Below are 27512 nucleotides of genomic sequence, written 5' to 3' on the forward strand. Positions count from 1 at the left end.
GGCGCGGCACTCCGGGACCCCAGCGCCCTGCGAGCCGCCCCGGTTTCCACCGCATCGTCTCCCCGTCCCAGCAACTGGTCGGCCACATCGCGGTGAGTCGTGAGTGGCAAAGACCGGGTGGAGGGATCAGCTTTAACCTCTGAGAGCCAGCGGGCGGGGGGGAGCGATGGGCCCAGGATCAGTCAGATCTCAGCAGAGGCAGGACTAGAAGTTGCGAGGTGCCTCTTAATTCTAAATCCGCTTCTTTTTCAGGATGGAGTCTATTTCAGAATCAAAGAGGGATCAAGACAAAACCGCTTTGGACTAGCCACTGGGAATGCCAAACACTCTGGGGACTACCTCCTTTTTAAAAATTATTATCTCCCCATTTGGGGAAGCCTCTCTGAGGGACGGGGCGGCCACAGAAGCGGGGGTTCCGGGCAGACCCCTGGCTGGCTCCTGTGGCACAGCCCCTCAGCCAGTGCATCTGTCATCCCCTCCTGGCCTGCGTGTCCCGAGGGGCACAACCAGTCGGGGAGGTGGGGGTGCCCACCGTGTTGGGGACTCCCAGCTGTCTGGGCTCTGGCTGTTCTCCCTTCAGCCTAGACAGGGAAGGTGCGGGGATGGAGTGGAACTGCTCTGGGGCCAGGCTGCCTGGTTCAAATCTCTGCCCTCACTCACCAGCCATGCAACCTTGAGCTGAGCACTTCCCCTCTCTGTGCTTCTATTTTTTCAAAATTTTTTTGAAAATATTTTTAATGCTTATTTTGGAAAGACAGAGAGAAAGCACAAGCAGGCGTGGGGCGGAGAGAGAGGGGGACACAGAATCTGCAGCAGGCTCCAGGCTCTGAGCTGTCAGCACAGAGCCCCACTGTGGGGCTTGAAGTCACGAACTGGAAGATCAGGACCTGAGCCAAAGTCGGACGCTTGACCGACAGAGCCACCCAGGCACCCCCTATTTTTTCATTTTTAAATTGGTGAAAATAACAGTGCTTCCTAGGGTTTGGTATGAGGATTAAGTAACATAAGTATTCAAGAGCCTAGCAAGGTGCTTGCCACATGATAAAGGCTGGTTATTATTTTTATTTTTTAAATGTTTATTTAGTGCAGGGGGGGGGAGGGCACAGAGTGAGGGAGAGAGAAAATCCCAAGCAAGCTCCATGCAGAACCCCAAACCAGGCTCCATCTGATCTGACTAAACCATGAGATCATGACCTGAGCTGAAATCAATTGTCCCACGCTTAACAGACTGAGCCACCCAAGGTTCCCCAAGCTGGTTATTATTAATCTGGGAGTCGAGAGGCTTGGATGCCTGGCACTCATTTACCTATGAATAGGACAAACATTCCAGATCCTGAATAAAACCTGCCTCCTCCACAAAGTCCACCCAGATTAACTGCACTGTTTAAAGCCTTCCTTGATTCACAGAATCTAAAGCACAGCTGACATGATCTAAACTAACTATAACTGGGGTGGGGAAGAGCAGCCTGGTTACCCCCTTCCCCACAGCACCAACCTAGACTCAGAAGGCTTGGGGGTTGTAGTGCAGCCCCCCACTAGCTACTTACTCGGATAACTCACTTCATCTTTGTGATTCAGTATCCTCTTTCAATTGGGGGTAATAATTCCTCTTTTATCTGTCTTGCAAGACAAAAAATTCAGATTCCTGACTACTTTGAGAATGGAAGGAAACAAGCATATAAAATGTTTTTTTCAAAGCATATTTAATAACCCAGAAAAATGATGCCAACATGCAATGTTTACTTCTCCGTTGTAAATTTATTTAAATTTTTTACAGAAAGATGCATTATTATATTCTCACGGTAAAACATTCATGGGATAATGTTCATCAAAAAAGGGCAATCAACTGTATATGAAATGTGACCCCTACTTCATTTTTTAAAAGTATAAATACACTGAAAAAAATAATAAAGGTGGGGCGCCTGGGTGGCTCAGTCCGTTAAGCATCCGACTTCAGCTCAGGTCGTGGTCTGGGGAGTTCGAGTCCCTCATCTGGCTCTGTGCTGACAGCTCGGAGCCTGGAGCCTGCTTCAGATTCTGTGGCTCCCTCTCTCTGCCCCTCCCCTGCTCGTGCTCTCTCTCTCTTTCAAAGAATAAATAAACATTAAAAAAATTAAAAAAAATAAAAATAAAAATAAAGGTAAGGAAATCCACCAACATATTAACAGAGTTACCTCTGGGTGGCAGGATTACTGATGATTACCTTCACCTCTATTTTTCTAAATTTTCCTTTTTCTAATAAGTATACGATTTTTGTAAACAGAAGAAAACTACAGGTTTTTTCTAAATGTGTTTGAAAACAATCAAGGCCAAGCAAAAGCAAGTTAGAGGTCACCTATGTGTGAGTAATCAGAAACCTTTTAAGATTAATATTCTGCCTTTAGGAAGCACCCTGTCTCCCGACCATGGGTCAGTCCACATTTTATCTTCTTTGAAAGCCCCATGCAGAGCTCCCCACTCTTTTGGCTTCCAGAACTTCACCAGCCTCCTTGGCCCAGAGGTCCTGCTTATGAAGTCAGGCCTAGCTTGGCCAGGGCAGCTGTGGGCTGTGCCCTGTGGAGCCGTAGAAGACCCTGAAATCCCGGCCATTACCAGCTCACTTAGTTAACTGAGGAGGCCTGTTATTGACCAGTTCAGAAAAAGAGCTGGGGCATTCGTGCTCCCTCACTTTGGGTTATTGTGCCTTTTCTGGGTGTTCTTTACAGGCCATGAGGAACCTCTGAGTCCCCCCACAGCTTTACTGTGATTTACAGCTAAAGGTTTACAGCTCAAAAATCTTCAATGGCTTCTCATTTCCTTCAGTTGGTATTTGCCAACTTCCTTAGTCTGGCATTTCAATGCCTGTACCCTCTGAACCAAGTTTCCTTACATCTCCAGTGGGTCAATCAAATGGTCTTCTAGCCAGCTGCACAGTGGGCCACGAAGGAAGAGTAATGAGCAAGGAAAGCTGGGTGTAAGAACGCACCGGGGAAAGGTAGGGGCTGTGGTGAACTCCAGCAAGCACAGACTTTCCAAAGGGACTGTCACTTTTCAGTGCCAGTCAATTGTTCGTTGGTGGCATCTTCCAGTATTTTAAAGAAGATCAGGAAATCCGGATCTTTATGTGAAATCTCATGATTTTTAAAAAAATATTGGCAGCTAATTCACAAAACACATTTAGCCAGTCTGCTGATGGTAATTTGTGACTGGTCACAGGAACACACTGAACTCTTCTCTCTCTCTATACCTTTGCTTTTGCTGTTCCCACTGCCAAGAACACCGTCCCACTCATCTGAATCTGGTGAACTCCACCTATTCTGTCAGGTCCAGCTAAAACACCTCTTCCATGAGCACCCCTGGATGACCTCTGCTGGAAGGGACATCTCCCTCCTTGGGGCTGCACCAGTCATTCAGCTCTGTGCCTGTCCATCTCATGCCATAGCTATTTCCACGAGTCCGATCTCCCCTGGTAGATAATGAGCTCCTGAAATATTCAACAAATATTTATGGAGCACCTGCTTTGTTGCAGGCACCAGGCTAAGCACTGGGAATCCAGAACTAGATGGATAGACGTTGCCTTGATGGAATACAGAGTCTACTACAGGGGGAAGATTTTAAATAAACCATTCCCAAGATACCTAATTCCAATTGTGATGAGTTTTATGAAGTTAAGAAAGTTTATAAAGGAGCTTAATCCAGGCAGGAGGATTAAGCAGGTCACGAGGCAGCTTGGGGGAAGGAAGCATTAGCACTCGGGCTGCTACATAAGGTTGCATAGTTTGTATACTGCACAAAGGTAACCAGCTGAGAGGGCAGGCGAGAGCTGCTTGCTTGCCCAAGCTGTGCCCTTTTCTAATTTGCAGAAAGGCAGGGGACAGTGTTTAGTTCCTCTGACCCCCCGACCTCCCTCCCCCACCCAGCCAAAAGCTGCTCTAAATAAATGTAGAATCTAAGTAAAAATGGTGACTTCCCTATTCATGTGCAGCCTCAAGAGATGGAACCGTTCTCCCTTTCTACCAGAATATACCCCCGAAATCCTTACTTGAAAGATTCTGGGGGTCAAGGAGGGCATCTGAGGAAGTGACATTGGAACTGAGGCTGCAGGATAAGAGGCCAGGCAGGTAGAAGTATGAGGAACAACAGCACGTGCCAGGCCTCTGAGGAAAGTACTGTGGCAGACACCTAATAAATGTCCAGCATGAGACAGGGGAAGGACAGCAAGGGGTGGGCTGGGTAGTGATCATACCACGCATGGCCTAGAAGGCCATATTAGGGGGGTTGATTTTTATCCTGAAATGTCTTATATACTCCCCCTCTCGAACCATGCTACTGATGGGTGTCACCGCTCATGGGCAGGCCCATAGAGTGCACGATACCAGAAACTACCTTTACAGAGCATCCATCATGAACCGTACACTATGCTGGGGCCACGTGTCCAGTCCATTCTTCCTTTCCCAGCCTCCTAAGGAAGTAAGTATTCTCAGTATTCTCTGATTCCAATTGCACAGATGAAGAAAACTGAGGCCCACAGAGGATGAGCCGTCTGCCCAACATTACCTGGCAACTCAGGGGTGGGCAGGAATCTATGCCCAGGTCTGCGGGATTCTGAGCCCCTCCTTTGGGTTACCATGTAGCAATGACCCTCATGAATAAACAGAAGGCACAAGGAGTCCAGAGCCTTTGCCGGTCAGGGTGGGGACTCGGGGCTTGCAGTATTGGCATCACCTGGAAACTTGTCAGAAGTGTAGGCTTTGCAAGTTCTATCCCAGTACCACTGACTTAGAATCTGCATTTTACAAGACCCCTGTACACATCACAGGCTGAAAAGCACTAGAAAGTAATCCAAGCAATAATAACCCTTCCACAACAGCCTAGTGTCTCGCAGGCCAGGTCTCCTGTGACTTGAAAACAGCTTATTATAACCAAATTTCTCAGAATTGCCAACTGTTCCATCCATCCACCTGCCCCAGTTTTGCCTTCTGTTGTGACTCCAAGAGAAAGACTATTAGAATATACCATCAACTCCAGGGAGGGGTTTCTGCTCAATTTCTTACTATGATCTCACCCAGGAATAAATATAAAGCTGTTTGACCCTTCTCCGGGCTAATTTCTGCTCCGAATCATCTTCCATTGGGGGCCCACTCTGACCCCCAGATCATGTTCTGGGACCCACCTTTCACAAGACAATTCCCTTTCTCTGTCTGCATATCTGAGGAGGCAAAATGGCTTGTCAGAAAAGATTAATGGGTGAGAAAAAGCTGGAATCTCTTTAGCATTAAGGCCACATGTTGTGTGACTCTGGGAAACTTCCACCTCCACTTCCTCACCGGCATCTGAGAAATGGGTAGCTTGGACAGAACTAGGAGTCGCTAGATCAAGGGTTTGGCAGGTAACATAAAGGAAGCTGAGTGGCCTAGGTGAAATAGAAAAGGATAGAAGGAGATGAAACAGAAATAGTGGGGACTGTGGCAATGACTGAAGGCAATGCCCTGACTAAAAAAGGCAGCTACACCTAGCATTAGGCAACTGTTGTCCTGGGAAATAGGGGTCCAGTGTTGTTATGGATTCTAATTTTTCAAGTGTTGCGAATCTGATTTTCCCACTCTGTGAAATATCATATGGTTTTTCAATGCTGGCATCTGGCTAAAAATTAGACACTCTGTGGGTCACATAAGAGATCAGGAGCACGGCACATCTGCCCGTGGGCCGCCAGCTTGAGATGCCTGGCCTGGATGCCACCCTAATGTGGTAAGCTTAGGACTCCATTCTACGTGTAGCTCTTTTAGAATGCCGCAAAGCGGCTGCTGCAAGAGCGGCCGAATCCGCGCCCTCCGGGGCTGGCCGCCCCTCCCCACAGCGGCCCCGGCCCCCATCGGTGCCCCCTCCCAGGCCTCTCCGGCAGAGGGGCTTGCACGGGGACTCCGACCCGTCCGCGGTGGCGGTGATGGGGCGCACGACGTCGCTTTCTTCGCACTCTCCCTACCTGCTCGCCCGCTGCCGCCGTACGCCGCAGCGATGACTCAGCCTCCCGCGGCCCTGGCGCGGCGGGGGAGGGGCGAGGGCGAGGGTGGGGAGGGGAGGGAGGAGGAAGGAGGGTAGACGGGAAAGGGAGGGGGCTGAGAGGCGGCAGAGGAGGGAGGGGGGGAGGAGAGGGGCGGAGCAGAGGGGAAGGAGGGGGAGAGGCGGAGAGGAGGAATGGGAGGGGGGAGAGGAGGGGCGAGAGGAGAGAAAGGGGCGGGGCTCCGGAAGGCCGAAGCCCCGCCCCCCCGCTGCTGGGGGCCTGCGGACAGCTGACTAGCAGGGTGCGGGAAGCGGAGTGGAGAATAGTGGAGGCGCGCGTCTGGGAGGAGAAGGGAGGGTCGTATGCTACCCCCCATTGATCCCCTCTCTCGAAAGCGCTTGTGGAAATACACCCCCTAGCCACACCCACAGGCTACCCTTGCCCTTGCTGGAGCAGTGCCAGCGAATGCACCTTTAGCCACTTTTAAAAGTGAGCACCTTCAGGTGGGGGGCCTTGGGTCCTGGGCAGTTAGAGACCGAGATGAAGGAGCCGGAGCCCTGCATCCTGGGGCCTTGCGGGTGAGAGAAAACCCACGTCGCCTATCCACAAGTGCAAATTTAAAGGGAGAAATGATCTAGTGGCACATTGTGCTGGGCTTACACAAGTAAGTAGCTGGAAACACAAGGTGGGATTTGGAAGGTGCCCTAAGGAAGTTTCCTTAGCAACTTTCTGATAATATAAATGGATGAATGAATAAATATGAATGAATAAAACGTGCTGTGGGAACATACTTGTGTGTCTATGAGGGGCTAATTTTTTTTAAATGTCTTTATGTGTGTTCATGTGTGTTTGGGAGGATGTATAGGAGTGTGTGTGTGTCTTAGGTGATGTATGTTTATGCATGTAAGTGCATTGATAGCTGCGTATGCATCTGTGTGCCCAGAATGTGTCTTTGTGTATATGTATAGGTGTTTATGTGCCTTAATATTAAACTTGTGTGTCGATGAGATCTAGGGGCACGCCTGAGTTTGTATGTAAATATATATATGTACAAGAGTTTATATATTTGTGTATGTGACTACGTACTCCTTGGGTGTGTATTGCTTTTATGTGTCAATGTCAAATGTGGGCAGGGCTGGGGAGCGGGAGAGCATGTGTCTTGGTGAGACTGTGTTATGGTGATGTGTCTGTGTGTATGAGAATACATTTTGAGTCTGACCAGGGCTCCAGTATGTCTTGAGGCTGCAAGTGTGTGTCTGTGTGTATGAATGAGAACGTATGTGTTTTTCGGAGTCTGTATGGATGTGACTATGTGTGTGTCTTGATGTATCTCTGTAGCTATCCTGCGGATCCCGTCTGAGATAAGGAGCATGTGATTCTTTGTTTCCAGTTTTATTGAAAAATAATTAACACACATTATTGTGTAAGTTGAAGGTGTGCAGCGTGATGGCTTGATTTACATATATTGTGAAATGATTACCACAATAGGTTCAGCTAACATCCATCTTCTTACGTAGATACAATTAAAAGAAAAGAAAGAAGAAAAAAGGAAAAAAATTTTCTCCCTGTGGTGAAAACTCTTAGGATTTACTCGTAACAATGTTCTGAGGTATCATACAGGAGTGTTAGCTATAGTCATCATGTGGTACATTACATCCCTAGTCTAACTGGAAGTTTGTATTTTTTGGACCACCTTCCTCCATTTCCCCTTCTGCCCCCCACTTTGGTAACCACAAGTCTGATCTCTTTTTCTATCAGTTGTTTTTTATTTTTGTTTTTAGAGTCCACATTTAAGTGAGATTATACAGTATTTATGTTTCTTTGACTTATTTCACTTAGCATAATGTCTTCAAGATCCAGCCAGGTTGTGGCAAATGATAGGATTTCCTTGTTTTTTTTAAGGATCATGTGATTTTTTTTTTTTACCTGTTTATTTATTTTTGAAAGACAGAGCGTGAGCAGGGGAGGGGCAGAGAGAGAGGGAGACACAGAATCTGAAGCAGGCTTCAGGCTCTGAACTGTCAGCACAGAGCCCCATGAGAGGCTCAAACCCACGAACTGTGAGATCATGAACTGAGTGGAAGTCAGACGCTTAACCAAATGAGCCACCTAGGTGCCCCACGGGTAATTCTTTAAGTTTACATCTTTATTTTTTTTAATTTTTTTAATTTTTTTTTAACGTTTATTTATTTTTGGGACAGAGAGAGACAGAGCATGAACAGGGGAGGGGCAGAGAGAGAGGGAGACACAGAATCGGAAGCAGGCTCCAGGCTCTGAGCCATCAGCCCAGAGCCCGACGCGGGGCTCGAACTCACGGACCGCGAGATGGTGACCTGAGCTGAAGTCGGATGCTTAACCGACTGAGCCACCCAGGCGCCCCTACATCTTTATTTTGAAGGGGGGAGGGACAGGGAGGGAGGGGGACAGAGGGTCCAAAGCAGCCTCTGAGCTGTCAGCACAGAGCCTGACATGGGGCTCGAACCCACAAGCCTTGAGATTATGACCTGAGCCGAGGGCAGACACCGAACAGACTGAGCTACCCAGTCGCCCCATGGCCATGTGATTCTTAAGGGTTGGGCTAGTGGAGGTGCTTCTTGGAGGAAGAGGCCCTTGGCGGGCATGGGGTGGGGACCGTGGAAGTAGGAAAAAGATCTGGTTGTGCCAGCCCAGTGACCATCCAGAGTAGTGACAGGTTGGGTCAACAATGTAGGCTAAAGCAAGACCTTGAATGCCAAAATGATTCTTTGCGGTCTCCTTGGGCCCTCCCAGGTGCTTGGTCTGTTTCTCTAGTGGCCTCCTCACTGTTTATCTTGCCAGTGCTCTTCTGCAGAGTGCACGTCCTTGGTAATTAACAATAGCAACATTATGGTGCACTCACTGTATGCTAGACCCCCAAAGTCATGAATGGGCATTGGTTCAGTTCTGTGAGGCAGAAATCTAATATCCCCAGTTTTACAGAGGGGAAACTGAGTTGGTCAAGTGCCTATTCCTGATTACACAGCTAAGAAGGTGCCTCTGGTGCCTCGGACTCCAGAGGCCGCCTCCTTCTCAACTGCTAGACCAGGGTCTTGCAAGCTCGACATTATTAACATTTGAGGCCAGATAATCCAGTGATGCGGGGCTGCCCTGGGCACTGTGGGATGTCCAGCAGCATCGTCAGTCTCTACACACTGGATGCCAGTAGCAACTCCCTCCCCAGTTGTGACAAGCAAGATGTCTCCAGATAGTTCCAAATGTCGGGACATCTGGGGGGCTCAGTCGGTTGAGTGTCCGACTTCGGCTCAGGTCATGATCTCGCGGTCTGTGAGTTCGAGCCTCGCGTCGGGCTCTGTGCTGACATCTCAGAGCCTGGACCCGGGAGCCTGCTTCTGCTTCTGTGTCTCCCTCTCTCTCTGCCCCTAACCCACTCGCATTCTGTCTCTGTCTCTCTCAAAAATAAATCAACATTAGATAGTTCCAAATGTCTCCTGGGGACAGAATCACCCCTCCCCCCCGACTGAGAACCACTGCCCCCCTGGATAAATGTTTCCTGAGGGGCTGCACTGTCTCCACCAGGTCCAGTGGCTGCAGCTGTCACGGCGACCCTCATTTTCATGCAGGTAGCCCCTTCCCTTTGCCACAAACAGAAGGTTTACCAGCTGGGCCACCTTGTTCAGCAACTGAACCTCTATGCACCCCAGCCACAGAAAGCTTGGCACTTCAGTGATACCTCTACAGCCCTTATTATTATCGTTCAAGTCACAGGGGTTTCCTGGGGTGCGAATGTGGAGAAAGAAGGCCCCACGCCAGCCAGCTCTCTCTGGCCCAGAGCTATAGACGCTGCTGCTGCTTCTGCGAGTTTGCTTTCCTGGTTCAGTGAGAATACAATGCTATAGTGTTGAGCCAAAACTGGTCCCGTTTGATGCTATCATCATTATGCAGTTTCATTTTTGCAAATAAAACAGCCTGACTCTCCCCACCAGTGGAGCCTGGTTTTAACGAGCAAGAGCTACGTTACAGCCAGAACAGGTGCTCAGGAAGGGCAAGGTGGAGCCATTAGCAGGGCTCTCGGCCTGTCCAGGCCTGGGCAGGGCATCCATGCTGCTGGGCAAGGGCCTGGGTGGCAGCTGGAGGGGAGAGCCGTAGCAGTGCCAGGCAAGCAGGAGGCCTCAGGCTCCTGCTACAGACAAGACAGAGGCGACAACACCCGCAGAGGACTTTCACACCACTCCAGGCTCTGGCACTCCGGAAACTTTCATCTCTTGCCTGTGTGTTCCTGTACTGTGCTATCTCTCCCTGCACTCCTATTCTCCTGCAATCCCCACGGTGTTCTATGTTCACAGGGCCTCTGTCCATTTCCTCTTGGGGGCCTGTAGAGCAAGGTGGTTAAAGACGGAGGTTCTGGCACCTCATTACCTGAGTCTGTGTGACCTTGGGCAAGGCACTTCACCTCTCTGTGCCTCAGCTTCCTCATTTCTAGAGTGGGGATACTGAGAGGTCCTATCTGGTAGGGCTAAATGAGATAGTACACGTAAAGGATACAAGACATCTACTGAGCCCTGAATAAATAGTAGCTACCACTATTGTGCTGTGATCCTTGATGAACAATGAATGCAAATGAGCACTTATTTATTTGCCGGGCCCTATGCTAAGCCCCGGACAATTTTTTTCTCATTGGATCCCTTCAACAGCTCTGGAAGGAAAGTGCTATTATTAGCCTCACAGCAGAGAAAGGAAGCTCGGATACCATGATGCTTACTTAGGGTGACAGAGCTAAGATGAATCTGAACCTGAGTGTTGTCACTGCAAAGTCTAACCACCCTGATCTTCTCCGCTGAAAGCAGATTTCTCCATAGGAAGGGGGGCTCCTCTCCAGCTGGGGTGTGCAGAGGAAGTATGGGAGGCATGGAGAAGGCAGGGAGGTGCCTGGGCAGAAGGAGAGGGTCGGCTTAAAAGTTGCCCTTTTTCAGCTTTTGATGAAATCCCTAGCACAGTGGACTGTGGTCTCATGACCTCCGAGGGGTGGTGCCAAGTTTTTATCAGTGTATGAAGTTTATTTTTATTCCGAGCCAGGGTATATATTGTTCTGGTGCTTTTTGTTTGAATTGGGTTGTAGGAAAGGTACAGAACGCCATCACAGGGACAGACGGGAGGCCCGTTTTAGAGCTGACGCCAGAGAAAGATGGTGTGCTTATCAGGAGCTGTGAGAACATGGCCAGGTGAGCGTGTAAGAGAGGATGGTCTGTGCCGAAGTGTTCTTCCAACTCTCGGGGTCCAAGAGAGTCATGTGGCAATTGTTTTGTTTTCCTTTAAAGATATCCAAGGTATCATTTTTCCTTGTACTGTGATTGTGTAATTGTATTAGTTACCTATTGCTATGTAGCAAACGATCCCAAACCTTAGTGGCTTAAAACAATTATTTATTATCTCCCAAGTTCCTGTGGATCAGGAATTCAGGAGTGAGTTAGCTGCACAGGCTCTGGCTTGTAGTCACTCATGGAGTACTAAGGTAGGTGCTAGCATAGATCTTTTGTAAAAGCAAAGTGGCATAATGCAACCTTTCCAAAAGTAAGGGACGACTATATATGGACATACGATTAGTTAACTATTTCCCCTATTGTTGTGTACTCGGCTTCTAAGTTTTTCTTGTTACCAATGAGGTTTCAGTGAACATCTTTGGAGCCCGGAGCTCATCACGTGCCGAGGGCTGTCCTAGGTACCTATTGTTTGTGTACCTCATTTAATCCTTCACCAGACAAAGGAAACTCAGCCAGACAACGACACTTTCAGGCTTTTGTCTAACTCAGAGTGCTTTTTAAGGATGGAGAATTCCTTGTTTTCTCAGCCCTAAAGTTCTTTATTCCACTAGGGCCCCTGAGGAGTACTTATCTTGCACTCTGCAAACCTGTGTTTAAAAAAAGGACAGGTCCTGGGGCGCCTGGGTGGCTCAGTCGGTTAAGCATCTGACTTCGGCTCAGGTCATGATGTTATGGTTTGTGAGTTCGAGCCCCGCGTCGGGCTCTGGGCTGACAGCTCAGAGCCTGCTTCAGGTTCTGTGTCTCCCTCTCTCTCTCTCTGCCTCTCCCCCAGTTGCACTCCATCTCTCTGTCTCAAAAATAAATAAACAGGGGCGCCTGGGTGGCTCAGTCGGTTAAGCGTCTGACTTCGGCTCAGGTCATGATCTCATGGTCCGTGAGTTCAAGCCCCGCGTCGGGTTCTGTGCTGACAGCTCAGAGCCTGGAGCCTGTTTCAGATTCTGTGTCTCCCTCTCTCTCTCTCTGACCCTCCCCTGTTCATGCTCTGTCTCTCTCTGTCTCAAAAATAAATAAACGTTTAAAAAAAATTTTTAAATAAAAAAATAAAAGAAAAATAAATAAACAATAATAATAATAATAAAAAGGACAGCTTATCACTAGGCTCATAGTAGGTAGGGCCCACCAGACATGGCCCTGTAGCAGGCAGGATAGGCCAGGTTATGCTGCAGTGACAAACAACCCCGAGATAAGGGCTTAAGGCATTCGTCATGGGGTTGCCATAGGTTCTGTTGTGTGTTGTCCCCAACCTGAACACTGCCGGTTGCCGTTCTAGGAGGCAAGAGAGAATGTAGTCAAAGGCACACTGGCTCCTCAAGCTTCACCTGGAATTGACTTGTTACTTCCCCTCAGGTTTTTTTGTTTTTTTTTTTTTTTTTTTTTTTTTGATGAAGCAAATTCTATAGGCTTAACTCTAAAGAGGAAGGGACGTGTGTTCTCCCGTGTGCCCCAAGTGGAGAGAACTGGAATATTTGGTGAACAGCACGGATGACTGCCACAGGCCTTGTCGTCTGTTGATCACTGAAAACAGTCTGGCAATCCTAACCACATTTTGGAATAACGAAGTCCAGGCCAGGAGTGCCCAGGGGTCTCTCAGCATTCCGTCCCTGAGGAAAGACCCTTGCCTGTAAACCCCCTCTTGCCTATACTGTGAAGCCCAGCTGCCTTGAATCTCTGGGGCCCCAGGATATAAGGAGAACAGAGGAGTCTGGGTCCAGGAACACAGTTGGATCCCACCTGTGACCAGGGGTACGGTGGTGGAGCTCTGAATTCTGAACTGTATTTGTCAGAGTGACTATGGGTCTGTGCTGTTGGGTAGTAGAAAGGGCATTTGACTCCTCTGTGACCTTGGAAACGTCATCTGGAAACAACCTACATGGACCTCAAAGGGGAATGGATATACCAGCTAGAATACTAAATACTAAAGAGAAATGATTCCGAGTTTATATGTATGCAGATATACCTAGAAAACATAATGCTGAGAAGGGAGGGAAAAAAGCAAGTGATGGAATGATATGATATGTGCAGTTTGATGCCATTTATGTAATTTTGAAATACATATGCTAAACAATACTGCCCATATTGTGTTTTGCATACGATAGTTGATAGTGGATAGTGGGCTGGCTGAGGGGCCGTGGGGAGGAGGGACGGGGCAGAGATGGGGGCAAATGGGGCGTTGAGTCTATTTGTAATTAAAAAAATAAAAACACAGGATTAAGCAAATATAACTAATTCTTAACAGTTGTCAATTCTGAGGAGGAGACTTGGATGTTTGTAATATTACTGTTTGTATTTTTTGTGTGTTTTTAGAATGCAAGCTTGTGTTTTTAGAAGGCTCATCTTCCTAGGTCTCAGTTTCCCCATCTCTAAAATAAGGTAGTTCATCTAGAACAGTGGATGGGTATCGGATAACAGGACTTTGCAGACCAATGAAATTGCAGGCAAAAAAATGGGAACAGGGATGTCCATTTAAAATTTTTCCCAGAATAGATTTTAAAAAATGAATGATCTATTCTGATCATGATTTCAGAGAAAGAACACTAATGTAAAACTAGTGGGAAGGACACAATCACAGAATAGAGAGTTGAATAAGATTTTAGTCTTGTTTTCCAGTAACTTAGTGAAAGAAACACGTACTCACTGTAGAACATTTGGAAAATGTATTACTAACAGAATAAAAATTACCCATCTTTATTCTTAACATCCAGAGGGGGGTAATTACCATTAACATTTCAGCTCTTTCTTCACAGTATTTATTAAACAGATCTAGTGGGTGTATTTGTAATTTATATGTGGCTTCTGTGCCTTATTTCTTATTGTAAAAGCAATACATTAATGGAAATTTAGAAAAAAAAACAAAAGGAAATGGAGATATTAATATTAATAGGCTTTCTCCCATATTAATTTTTCTCATCTCACCTTCAATCAAAGAAAACTTCCACAAATAGGTGTTTAGAAATAATAAGAAGAAAGAATAATAATACATGGTATTTGTTGAGCCTCCCTATGTGCCAAACCTTGTGCTAAAAGCTACAGAGGGCTCATCCCACTTTGTCCTCACCACAAGCCTGAAGTGGAAACTGTTATTGCCCCATTTTACAGATATGGAAGTTGAAGTTCAGAAAGGTGAAGTAAAAGCTTGCTCAAGGAGCACCTGGGTGGCTCAGTCGGTTAAGCCTCCAACTCTTGATTTCAGCTCAGGTCATGATCTCATGGTTTCATGGGATCTAGCCCCGCATCAAGCTCTGCACTACAGCGTGGAGCCTGCTTCGGATTCCTTCTCTGCCTTTCTCTTTCTCTCACAATAAATAAATAAACACAGAAAAAAATTTTGCTCAAAGTTATACATCTGGAACCTGACGTACAGAGAGGTTAAGTAAACCGTGTCAGTTCCCACTTTACCTCCAGGTGATTTGTTCTCTGCCTACCCTGTGCCCTGAGAACCTGCAGGTAGCCTGCCCTGAGTCTGAAGTTCAGTCCAAGGTCAGGGGACAAAGGCGCAGGTCCCAGTGACATGCAGTCAGGGGTGTGGTGGCCCCAACCAGAGGCTTCTCTGAGAGGTGCTCTTGGGGCTCAGCAATGGGGGTAGAACTTGTTCTTCTAATCAGCCAAGGCCATCTAGTCCTCTCTCTGAATCAACCCCCAGGGGGGGGGCTTTGGTCCAGGGTCAGCCCACCCAGGAGTCCTTGGGAAAGCTCAGGTTAGCCTGCTCATGAACTGTCCTGTCTTCAGGTTTGGTCCCCAACTCCTGTGTCTCAAGAACCAGGCAGGGGCACCCTTTATTCCTTCATGTTCATTCATTCACCTGCTCTGGACAGCATGCCTGCCCCATGCCAGGTGCTGCGGTGAGTGTTGGGGGTCTGCTGAGGGTCAAGAAGAAGAGATTCCTGCCCCCACAGAGTTCAGTCTTGGGAAGAGAGTTTACAGGTAGAAAGAGAGATGGCCCTAGGTGCCTGCTGTTTGCTCTTGGCACTGGTTCCAGACAGGCGACCTTCAGTCCATCCGTGGGCAGACTGGGACAGCGCATGCTGCTGGGCCACTGGGCCTCTGGCCGCTGGGCGCAGGGGTGGTGAAGCCCGAAGCTCACACAATCTTAGGAGCCTTCCTTAGGAAGACAAGTGCAAGACACACAATTCTAGGTATGAAATTAGTGCCAACGAGAATGTTTACTTAGCACATGAGAAGAAAGCACAGCAAATAACATAGTTTTTAAAGCGACCAATTCCGTAAACATCACAAAATCCAAATAAAACTAATTAACTGCCTGACACACCTCTGTTATACTTCATCTTACATTTTTGGCCCCACACCCTCTGATCACTGTGTGAATGCATTTTGAGGGCCCCTCCCAGGGGAAGTGTGAGAGCTAGTGAGGGGCTCTGACAGGTTTAAGCTTCGTTAGCTTTTTACTAAACCCTATATTTAATTCTCTACTTCATTGAATCCTCAGAACAATCCTATTTTGTAGGCACCGTGATTACCCCCATTTCATAGATAGAGCAACTGAGGCCTAGAAGGGCACTGGGTTGTCCCAGGTCATCTGCTCTCCACTGTGACCTTCACACTATCTTGTCCTACATACCTTGGGTTTGGTGAATAAACTCAGACACATCCCCAGCCCAAAATGCTCCCATGCTAGAAAGACAAGGCAAGATTTGAAACCTGGAAAAAATGAAGTGCTATTTTTTTTTTAATGTTTATTTTATTTTTGAGAGAGAGAGAGAGAGCAGGGGAGGGACAGAGAGAGGGAGACACAAAACTGGAAGTAGGCCCCAGGCTCCACACTGTCAGCACAGAACCCAACACAGGGCTTGGATTCACAAACCATGAGATCATGACCTGAGCTGAAGTCAGAGGCTTAACCGACTGAGCCACCCAGGCGCTCCTGAAGTGCTATTATAAGGCCGAATATGTTACGTGCCCCTACAACCCTTCCCTTTTTCCATCCAGAGCTTATTAACCTCTACCTCCTCCAGGAAGCCCCTCAGGATTCCATGGGCCCACTCTGGCCCCTTCAGAGTTCCCTCTCTGGGACACATTTTCCCCAAATGGGAAACGATAGAAGGTCTCTTTCAACCATAGAATTACAGGATTCTGTTTTTATTTTTTGAGAGAGCCTTGAATCCTGTGGCCCAGCATCAACGGTGTAGGTCCACCCTATCCAATCTATCACCAACCCCTATACCCTCTCTGACCACTGCTCCTGGCCCCCAGTTACAGCCCCGACCAAGCTGCCATCCTTCCTCCCCTGGATTATGGCGACAACGTCAGTCTTCAAATGGCTGCCTGAGCATCTCCTCACTAACAGCAAGGAGCCTGCTTGGGATTCTCTCTCTCCCTCTCTCTCTGCCCCTCCCCTGCTCGTGCTTATGTGTGCCCACATGCTCTCTCTCTCTCAAAAATAAATAAATAAACTTAAAAAATTGATAAAAATAGAATAGGAGCAGCCGCTTAGAAGAACATACAACTCTTGATCTCAGGAGGGTTGTGAGTTCAAGCCCCACGCTGGCTGTAGAGGTTACTAAAACAAGCAAACGAACAAACAAATTAAAAAATAAAATAGAATAAAGACAACGACCCTACATGGCTTCCGTGCTCTCGGACCCCAGCTCATCTTTCTCTCCTGCACTCTGCCCTTACCAGTCCCACTGGCCACATGGCCAGCTCTTTGTCACCTCAGACCTTCACACATGCTGTTCCCTCTGTTGGGGACACTCTTCCCCACTCCTCCCCAGGCTAACTCCCATGTGCCATTTCCACCTCAGGTGCGGTATCTCTTCTTTGGGCAACCGTCAGTTTAAATGGAGTTGCAGGGAACAGAAAGTGAGGTACCCTACTGTAGAGGGCTGAAAAGTGGTCCCCAAAGATATCCGTCCATAATCCTTAGAACCTGTGTTACCTTGTTTAGAAAAAGGGTAACATTTGCAGGTGTGATTAAATTAAGGACCTCGAGACAGGAAGGTTATCCTGGGCAATCTGGTGGGGGAGCCAGGCCAAATGCAATCACATGTATCCTCATAAGAGAGACACAGGGACAGGTTCATCACATATATAGAGGAGAGGGAACACGAAGATAAAGCAGGGAGAGATGTGAAGATATTGGCCTCGAACACTGGAGTGACATAGCCACAAGCCAAAGAATGCCAGCAGCTCCTGGAAGCTGGAAGAAGCAGGGAACAGATTCTCTTGAAGGGCCTCCAGAGGGAGTGCAGCCCAGTGAACCCCTCGGTTTTGGCCCAGTGATACCGACTTTGGACTTCCAGCCTCCAGGACTGTGAGAGCATAAATGCCTGTTGTTTAGGTCACCCAGCCTCTACTAATTTGTTACGGTGACAATAGGCAATGAATACATCTACTCAATATCATTTTTCCCATTCACTCTTTGTACAGAATTTTCATTTCAGTAAGGATACCCTGCTCATTTCTTCATTTATCAGCCTCCTTTCCAGCCAGGTGTGGCTATGGGACTATGTTCGGGCCAATACAATATAAGCAGAGGTTGTGTGGATTTCTGTGAAGGCTACTTAAAAGGGGGATAGAGAACCAATGTGTACCCTTTTGCTCTCCCATCCTCCATGCTTTCCATCTGGAATACAAACGTGAAGGCTGACACTCTAGCAGCCATCTTGGGAACATGAAGTACAACAGAGGCTTCTGTTCCTGAGTTGCTGAACCAATACCAGCAGCCACTGCCTTCAGACTGCTCATTATGAGAAGTAAACTCTTATGTGCTTATGCTACTCTCTTTAAGATGTGTTAGTAACAGCTGTTCACAATCCCCACTGAAAAATCTTTCCTATTTTTCCACCTCATACCATCTATGTAAGTCATCGGAATGTATAATAATACCTGTACTCGTGTGTTTATTTGTTTAATGTCTGCTTCCTCTGCTAAACTGTAATTTCCATGAGGGCGGGGCTTGGGTCTGTTTTGTTCATAGCACAGGACCTGGCACAAAGTCGGTGCTCGGTGGGTATTTGTTGAACGAATGAACAAATGCCTCTCTTAGTGAGGTCCCAGGCATATTATAAGACAAAGACCATGATTCATTCCTCTCTTCTCTTTAGTGCAGCCCTGGGCTGCAAATCAATGTACCTGGAGTCCTGATTAAGTAGAATGGAATACAAAGAATTGAAAATATCTGGGCTCCAGTCTGCCCTGTGGCTTCTTAATAGTAAGTGCTGAATAAAGTTTTATAAAGTGACTCAGGAATAGACTGGCCCTCTGGAGAAAGACAAGGATGTTTAGGGATGGCATTTCAGTGTGGGATATGAGGCCCTGAGAAAGGAGTGTCTGCTGAATCCCCAACCAGCCATCAGATTTGCAGGGCATGCAGAAGCCAACTCTAAGTTCAACCAGGCTGTGCCCATTTCAAATTCCTGGGAGCTGAGGCTCAGATGGGGACAGGGACTTGCCTGAGGTCACTTGGGGTGGTAGCAGAGTCAGATAAGGCTGCTCAGCTTCCAATCCAGCCCTTCTCCCTGTTTAGTGTTCTCTGTACCCTGTCATCTTCTAGATGATAAGACAAAGGGAAAGGAGGTGTGCATGACTGGGGCTTCCCCGGTCCCAGCTAGAACATCAGCAAACAATCTTCCCGTTCACAGATGTCATTGCTGAGGCGCCATGAGGCTGCGGGTCCTGCACCACAAAGAGTTTGCAAAGGCTAGAAACCCAGACCAGAAGTACCCACTGTGGAGCTTTTCCCACACTGGCATCCTGTCTCTTGACCAGGGCTATAGCAAGTGTCACCACCCAGGCTGGGGGCAAATGGCTGCATTCCTCCTGGTGTTCTCAAGCTCCAACCTCAAGGCTGGCAGGTTTAGGATAGACTGTTCACACTTTCTTCACATGTTAGCAATTCAAGGTTCCCAGCCTGAGAAATCTGCTTGCCTGACCGTGACTGTCCTTCAGGTGAAGAAAAGGAAAGCCAAGAGCATCCCAGGGTCTAGTCCAGGGTGACATAGCAATCAACCATGGTGGAACCAGGGCCAAGGTCTGACATGTGTCTCTTGGCCAGTGTTCAGCCACCTGCGGTTTAGCAGTGACCTCTAACAGGGCAGGCAGAGGAGGGGAGACACAGCCCTGGTGAAAAAGAATGATGTGTTTTAGCAAGTTTAAGGTCGAGCGTTTCTCCCTCCACAAAAGTAGCCAGTGCCTTGTACTCCCAGAGCCGTTCTCAAACTTTCTAATCTCAGGACCCGTTTATACTCTTAAAAATTGATGACCCCAAAGATCTTCTTTTTTGTGGTCATTATATCTATCAACATTCACTGTATCAAAAATTAAAACATATATAATAAATATTGATTAATATAAAAATAACAATACACATTCTAATATAGAACCTATTTTATGAAAAATAACCTTATTTTTGAAAAAAAATTGTGAAGAGTAGCATTGTTTTACACTTTTCCAAATCTCTTTAATGTTTGGCTTAAAAGGAGACAGCTGGGTTCTCATACTTGTTTCTGTATTCAGTCTGTTGTGAGATATCGTGACACGTAGCCTCTGGAAAACTCTATTGTACACTCATGAAAGAATGAGAGTAAAAAGCCAAGTAATACATTGGTCTTAGAGTGCAATTTTGACCTCATGGATCCCAAGGGTCTTGGGGAACTTAGGGGTCCCTGGACCATACTTTAGAACCAGTGGTCAGCACTCTGTGAGGTGCTTCCTGTTGTCATTTCCATTTTATGGATGAGCAAAATAAGGCTCAGAGATGTTATGAGGCTCGCTCAAAGGCACATAGCCAGTAACAGTCGTATCAACCCAAGATAATCGGCTCTAGGGAAGTGTGTTCCTAACAGCAGCATCGCACTCCAGCCCCTCGCTGATGGACAGATGTTGTAGGAGGAATGCGATCAGGAAGGAGCCAGAGGTTCTGGGGTACCCCAAGAAGGGAGCGGTAGTGCGGTTGTTGAGATTCTGAACTTGGAAACAGTGCCTGGACCCGCATCCTGGCTATGCCCTGTATGTGCTGGGTGACCAGGGACAAAGTGCTCAACCCCTCTGAACCTCAGATAGTCCCTCTGTGAAATGTGATGATATGATATTTACATCACAGGGTCATTGGGAGGATTAAATGTTAATTTATGCAAATTACAACAGTGCTCAGTAAATGTCGTATATAGTTCACATCTTTTAGATGGCATAGATTTGTGAGCAGGGCCATGGACGTGGTTTCACTGAAGCTAGAGGCAGGGGTTGGGGGGGGGGTGCAGATATAGCACAGGTCCTGAAGGGAGGGCCAAGGGAGGGAGAAGACACGTGGCCTGGAGGGCGGAGGAGGGGCTTCCAGACTAGGAGCACATCACTCTCAGGTGGTGGGCGGTGGGCACAGATGCCCAGGGACTCTGGGCGTGTAAGCCAGCAATGACCTGCAGTGTGACAGGAGAGCCGGCCTCACCTGCCCCAGGGCACAGAGGCCAGATCCCCAGGGTCAGCAGCCTGGTCACTGGGACCTAGACCAGACCTCCAATATCCCTCCTGGAAAAGCCACCAGACCACCTCCTCTCTTGACCCCCTTTAGGGGGTGAAGCCCCCAGCTCCCTGTTTCTCCCGGCATCCCAGCCCTAGAAAATCGTCTAAACCACAGTCAGAGGATCCTGAGAACCATCTTGCCACACTGCTCCCTTTTCCTTTTGGCAGGTGAAGAACCTGGGCCCCAGAGACGTAGCTGGACCACTCGCACCACACAGCAAGTTGGGGACAAAAGGCCCAGGCCACTTGGCATCTGATTCTGGTTGTATGCACTGAGCCACCCCTCCTCCCTTGCTCAGCAGGGACTCAGGCCCATGTGCTGTTGTGTGACCTCAGGCAAGATGCTTAACCTCTCTGTGCCTCAGTTTCCTTAACTATAGAATGGAAATAACAATTTTACTTCCTTCATTGGGGTATTGTGTGGATTAAAGTAAGTCAATTGACACAAAACACTTAGAACACTACCTAGCTTTCAATACTGGTAGTCAACACTGTGATCACATTACCGTCATCACCATCATCATCATCGAGGTCTTGAACATCGTTAGGGGATACACTGGGGTGTTCCTTGTTTGAGGCCCTGGGGACAGATGGGTAAGCACAGAATTGTGTTCTGTCTTCTCCTGCCTGCAAACTGATTCACAGGGTGATTTGGGGCACATTGTTCACTATGCCTGGGCCTCTGTGTCCCCAGCTGGACTGGAGGGGGAGCTTTATTTCTTATAAAATTTCTATTGTGCCTCTAGTGCCATGGCATTTCTCTGGCAATACTGACCATAAAAATGTGCACGACTACTCCCTGCAGTATCATTTATAAGGCAAGAGTAAACATTTAGAAACCATCTCTGTCCCCTTCCTCATTGGAGTTTTAAACACGAGGGAATAATAGCCCCAAACTGAAAGTAATCCAGATGTCCCACAGCAGGTGCACAGATATTAAAAACTGAGACAACCACATGAAGGAATGTTCCTCAGCAATGAGAAGCAGTCACCTCCTGGTAACACAACAATGTGGGTGAAGCTCAAAAACACTGGATGGGGTGAAGAAGCCCCAAAGAGTGCCTACTGTATGAATCCATTGAAACAAAATTCCGGAAAAAGGGCTAAGCTATAGGGGCAGGAAACAGTCTAGGGGTTGCCTAGGGCAAGATATGGGGGCAAAGGATTGACTACAAAGGGGCATGAAAGAACTTCTGGGGTAACATAAATAGTCTGGATTTTGATTATGGTGATGGTTACATGACTATATAATTAAAAAAAATTTTTTTAATGTTTATTTTTCAGAGAGAGAGAGAGACAGAGAGTAATCGGGGGTGGGACACAGAGAGAGACAGACAGACAGACAGACAGATAGACAGAATCCAAAGCAGGCTCCAGGCTCTGAGCTGTCAGCAGAGAGCCCGATGTGGGACTTGAACCCATAAATCACGAGATCATGACCTGAGCCGAAGTCGGACACTTAACCGACTGAGCCACCCAGGTGCCCCATGACTATATAATTTTTGAAAGTCATTGAACTGTACTCTCGAAACGAGTGTATTTTATTGTATGCAACTTATACCATAATAAAATTGATTAAAAAACAAAATGATGGTTCACACACACAAAGAAAGCTCTGGATTTGTCACAACGAGAGGGCTACAACTTTGGCATCAGCATGGAAAGACGTCCATGTTTTGTTGTTGAATGAAAAATAAAGGCAAATTATGTGACAGTCCTGTTGACACTGACATTTGTTGAGAGCTCACTGTGGGCCAGGCCCAGGCTAAGAGCCTCACCTGCATTACTTTGTTAAACCTCGACAATGTCCATATGAGGTTTTACAGAAGAGAAAACTGAGGTCCAAAGAGATGAGGCCACGCGGGACTGTGGGTATGAAGCCAAGGAGCCACACTGTTGGGACCTGGGACACACTCTGAGCCACCACACTGAGCTCTACGGTATGATTTCAGTATAGCCAATAACTGGCAATGTTAGTCTATGCACAGGCAAAATGTGCAAGGGTGATCCCAATCTGGGCCCACGGGTTACGTCTGGGAGGTGCATTTATAGGTACTTTCACTTTCAAAACTATTTCTGTTGAGCTTACTGTAACTTGCCTAAATTACTTTCCCAATCAGAGAAAGCAGTATAGATTTAAAAAAAAAAAATTACTGAAAACATTCCTGTCCTGTATCTCATCTGCTCAGGATCCCGGCACCGTCTCCTCACTGCTCTCCCTCCTAGACGGGGCCACATGCCTGCCCAGAGCCCCAAGGCCCACTGATAAAGACTGGGGCACACTGAGACCCGTATCAGGCCTGAGCAGCCCTTTGCAGTCCCATCCATCTGGTCCCCCCAGGGAGGGTGGGCCCTGTTCCAGAAATCAGCAGGCTCCGTGGCCCTGGAGATAACAGGAGCTTGGTGGTAAGGACCAGCAGGGTGAGGGTCTACAGCAGGGGGATGGGGTGGTGAGTCAGAAGTGTGAGCAGGCTTCTCCCCACTGGGCAGACGAAGCTGCTGAGACCCAGAGAAGGTGTGATCTGCTTGTTCTGTATGGCCCTGGCTCTGTCCGCTGTGTGGCTCTGGGCACATTTCATGCCCTCTCTGATCCTCAGGTTCCCTTGCGATCCTTTGGTTCCAGCTTGGTCCTCTTTTAGGAAGTAACCTGGGCCCTGAAACCAGTCTTGAGAGTCCCTAGTGTGTAGGCAGACAGCAGGATGCACATGACGTCCTCGGCCCCCAGCTTCAACTCCAAGTGGACGCGTGGAGGCTCAAAGGCGCTCTTAGGACGCTGAACGCATGCGCACATGCCTGTCTGCGTGTACCCACATCCGCAGGCCCCAAGGACAACGAGCAGGGCCACCCTGGGCCAGGCCAAGGTTTGTTTACATGTCCAAAGGTCAGATGCTGCCTGCCAGGGAGGGCCTCAGCTGGTGAGAGTCTGCAGCTGTGTGCCCAGGACACAGATAACATGTGCCCCGGGGAGGGGCGGGCAGCCCCAGGAGAGGGTGGGACAAGAGTGACACCCAGGCTTCCCTCCCTGGGAGCGCCTGCTGGTTCTGCTGCTGTGGGCCCTGCCTGGGGAGTCTCCACCTCCCCTGCGTGCCTACAAGCCCCCGGGACCACTTAGCTTGGTTTCCCTGAGCCTATGCCCGCTCTGTACTGCTCACCACTTCTTTGACACCACTGGGTGTATTCACCTCGTGGAGCCTCAGTTTCTTCATCTGTAAAATGGGGATAATCATGGCTCTTTCCTGATAGGGGGCAGAGTGGAGCCCTGGGGCTAAGGCCTGATTGTGCCAGGTGAGTGGGAGGGGCTTCACCCAGGGGTCTCTAATGTTAGGAATAGCTCCACATTCTGGAAACCCCCTCTGCACTGTAAGGAGGCTTAGGGGTCTCCGTCTGCACCTGAAGTCACAGGATGGGACCTAGAAGTCCTGCCTGTCCCTTTCCACCTTCTTCCCAGTGGTATTTCCCAACTGCCTGCAGTTCTACCTCCCCCCCCCCCCCCCCCCCCCCCCCCCCCCCCCCGCCCCGGGCACCCATTCATCCCTCTCATAGCCACTGCCCTTAAGCAATCTCTCAGCTTATGTCAACAAAAGCACAAATGTAACCTAGTGGGCTTGTGGTCTGGCTGTGGAGATGGGATTTGTACACAGGAACTTAAAAAAGACTGGAAGCTAGGGGCGCCTGAGTGGCTCAGTCGGTTGAGCGTCCGACTTCGGCTCAGGTCATGATCTCACAGTCCGTGAGTTCGAGCCCCGCGTCGGGCTCTGTGCTGACAGCTCGGAGCCTGGAGCCTGCTTCCGATTCTGTGTCTCCCTCTCTCTCTGACCCTCCCCCATTCATGCTCTGTCTCTCTCTGTCTCAAAAATAAATAAACGTTAAAAAATAAAAATAAAAAAAAGCCTGGCAGCTTTTCAATGCGTCTGTGCCCTGTGCACACACAGGGGGTATGCGTTCAGCCTGAGTGTCTGCCTGGGAGGGGACACTTTCTTCTCTCATCTCTCCCCCTGGGACATTCCTTTTTTAAAGTTTATTTATTTATTTTGAGAGCGAGAAGGAGCAGGAGGGACAGAGAGAGAGAGGGAGAGAGACAATTCCAAGCAGGCTCCATGCTGCCAGCCAAAGCCTGACGCGGGGCTCAAACTCACGAACTGTGAGATCATGACCTGAGCCGAAATTAAGAAAAGGACGCTTAACCGACTGAGCCACCCAGGCACTCCCGCTGGGACATTCTTGCTTCCCCAAACTCTCACTACCCACCTCAAGGAAGAAGGATGCTGAAATATATACCAAAAAATAATTTGTATTAAATCGGCAAAAAGTGTGAGCACTGATCACCAGCAGGGCTGGAGAGACAGACTTCCCCCTCACTGTGGATGAGAATGATAGTGGGCACACCCCCCCAGGTGGGTGATTAGCATCTCTCTCAACACACAACCACACACATGACCAACAACCCATGGGTCACCTTCCTGGGAATCAATGGAACAGAAATGCTACCACAGGCTCATCTGTTCATGCATGTTTGTGAAAGCTTTTTTTTTTTTTTTTTTTTTTTTTTTTTTGCGGGAGGGAGCGGGTAAAAGCATAACCATATTGGAAGTATTTCAAATGATTGTCCACAGAGGTTGATTATCTAGACATTGTGTGATCCAACCACGCTATGGAAAAGTAAAGCATGGACTCCCTTGGAAATGTTTCCAAAATTCACTGCCGGTGAGAGAAGCAAGTTGAAGAACATGCAAAAACAGAACTCTGAAAAACACATGTAAAACAAAACTATTCTCTCCCTTTCTTTTTGAAAACAATTTTTTTTTTTAACATTTATTCATTTTTTGAGAGACAGAGCATGAGTAGGGGAGGGGCAGAGAGAGAGGGAGACACAGAATCCGAAGCAGGCCCCAGGCTGTCAGCACAGAGCCCGACGTGGGGCTCGAACTCACTCATGAGCGGTGAGATCATGACCTGAGCCGAAGTTGGATGCTTAACCAACTGAGCCACCCAGGCACCGCAACTCTCTCCCCTTATTAACAAGTCGCATATATGGCAACTCAAGTCTATTGGCATGGGAAAGTTCTGGAAGGAGTCACGCCAAATGATTAACCTAATGCATGCCATTTTCTAGCTGTGTGACCTTGGGAAGTGACTTAGCCTCTTTCCTCTTCCTGAAAGTTGGTAATAACAAACCTCACAGGGTTGTGAGGAGCTTTAATGTAATTATTATAAATCCTTTGGCACATAACAAGCAGTCCATAAATATTTAGGGAAATAAAGCAGGAATCCATTTTCAGCGGAACTAATTTATTCTCAGGAGTCAACTTCCAGCTCAGTTTCAGTGCTCGAGGCTGGTCTGCCTGCCTTTGCTGTCACCTAGCGGTCACAGTAAGAAAGCACACACTGGAGTGCTTTCTGCTCCCTTCCTGCCTTTATTCGTTGTGGAGAATAGAGCACCCTGTCTCTCCACAACCCAAGTCCCTCTGCGTTCCTCCAGGGCCTGCAACGCGTCAGGCACTCCTGTGCCTTGGGGTTGGAGACTGGCAGACTCCGGAATGGTCCCAGGGCCTCTCTGAGTCTTGGTTTTCTCATCTCAAGAAGGGGAGTAGTAATAGCTTACTTCATACCTTTGTAAGGATAAAACGCAATAATGCATGTAAAGCACTTAACACTGGCCCTGACACAAAAGAACATCCTAGAAATGGTAATTATTGGTATTTACACACTTATCTCCTTACTGCTTAGGAGAGCTGTATTACACCCATTTCACAGATGAGGAGCTCGAGACTCAGAAAAGTCGAGGTAACTTGCCCGCAGCCACTTGGCTAAGAGAGCACCAGCCAAGATGAGACTGCAGGCCTGCCCAGGAGCTGCCTCCCCACCCTTAGGCTACCATTTCACATGCTCATCTGCAAAGGAGTTGTAGGGAGCAGTTTCTTACCACCACTCGTGCCCGAAGTTTGGATCGCACCTACCAGGAACATTAAAAAAAATATACTGAGATATATACTGACCGTTGCTGTCTAACAAACTGCTTTACAACCGATTTTGTGTCCTAGATGTTCCTGTCTTCTCATCCGAGTCCGGGCCCGCAGCTGGCCGTAGTAATCTGAAGGGAACTAACTGGGGAGCTACCTTCTTCCAAGGTCATGTGGCTGCTAGCAAGATTTACTCTCAAGGATTGTTGGACTGATGTCTTCCCAGCTGTTGGCCAGAGGCCACCCTCAGTTCCTCAGTTCCACGCATCAATGTCTCCTGTGTGGGAGTTTGCTTCATCAAAGCGTGCAAGCCGGGTGTGGAAGCAAGAGCAGGGTGGAAGTCACGATCTTTTGTAGCCTGATCGTGGAAGTGATTATTGCCGTGTTCTATTTGTTAGAAGTGAGTCACTGGGCCCAGCCCATCCTGCACAAAAGGAGAGTACACAGGGGCTTGAATACCAGGAAGAGGGGATCACAGGGGGCCATTCTAGAACCTTTCTGCCTGCCACACCAGTCGCCAACTTTTAATTTTGCCAGAGAAGAACACTTAGAAAATCAACTCCCACCTCTGGTTACCATAACTTCATAAATGAAATAGACCTTTTTACAATCTGTCTAGATACAAAGAGATAATTTCATAATAAGGGGCAGTCCCTTGTGGGTGAATAAATGTAGCCTCGTGCAAAATGCCCGCATGGTCCTCAGTTTTCTCCCTCTGCAGAGCTCTGGTGTCTGGCTTAGCACCAGGAACCTCCTCTCCTGCCTGAAGCAGGATAACACAGCAGCTGGTGGGTGGAGTTA

At 48.1% G+C, this 27512-nt stretch overlaps 1 long non-coding RNA gene across 1 annotated transcript in view; it reads left to right on the forward strand.

Annotated features, from left to right (window-relative positions):
• LOC122225807 overlaps positions 1-27224 on the forward strand; it is a 69023-nt gene extending 41799 nt beyond the window's left edge. The window contains exon 3 of the long non-coding RNA XR_006205367.1: positions 26793-27224. This is a non-coding gene — a long non-coding RNA (uncharacterized LOC122225807). The remainder of the gene's footprint in view (positions 1-26792) is intronic.
• The last annotated feature ends 288 nt before the right edge of the window (positions 27225-27512 follow it).

This window comes from Panthera leo, chromosome A1, assembly GCF_018350215.1.
Source record: "Panthera leo isolate Ple1 chromosome A1, P.leo_Ple1_pat1.1, whole genome shotgun sequence".
Lineage (NCBI taxonomy): Eukaryota > Metazoa > Chordata > Mammalia > Carnivora > Felidae > Panthera > Panthera leo.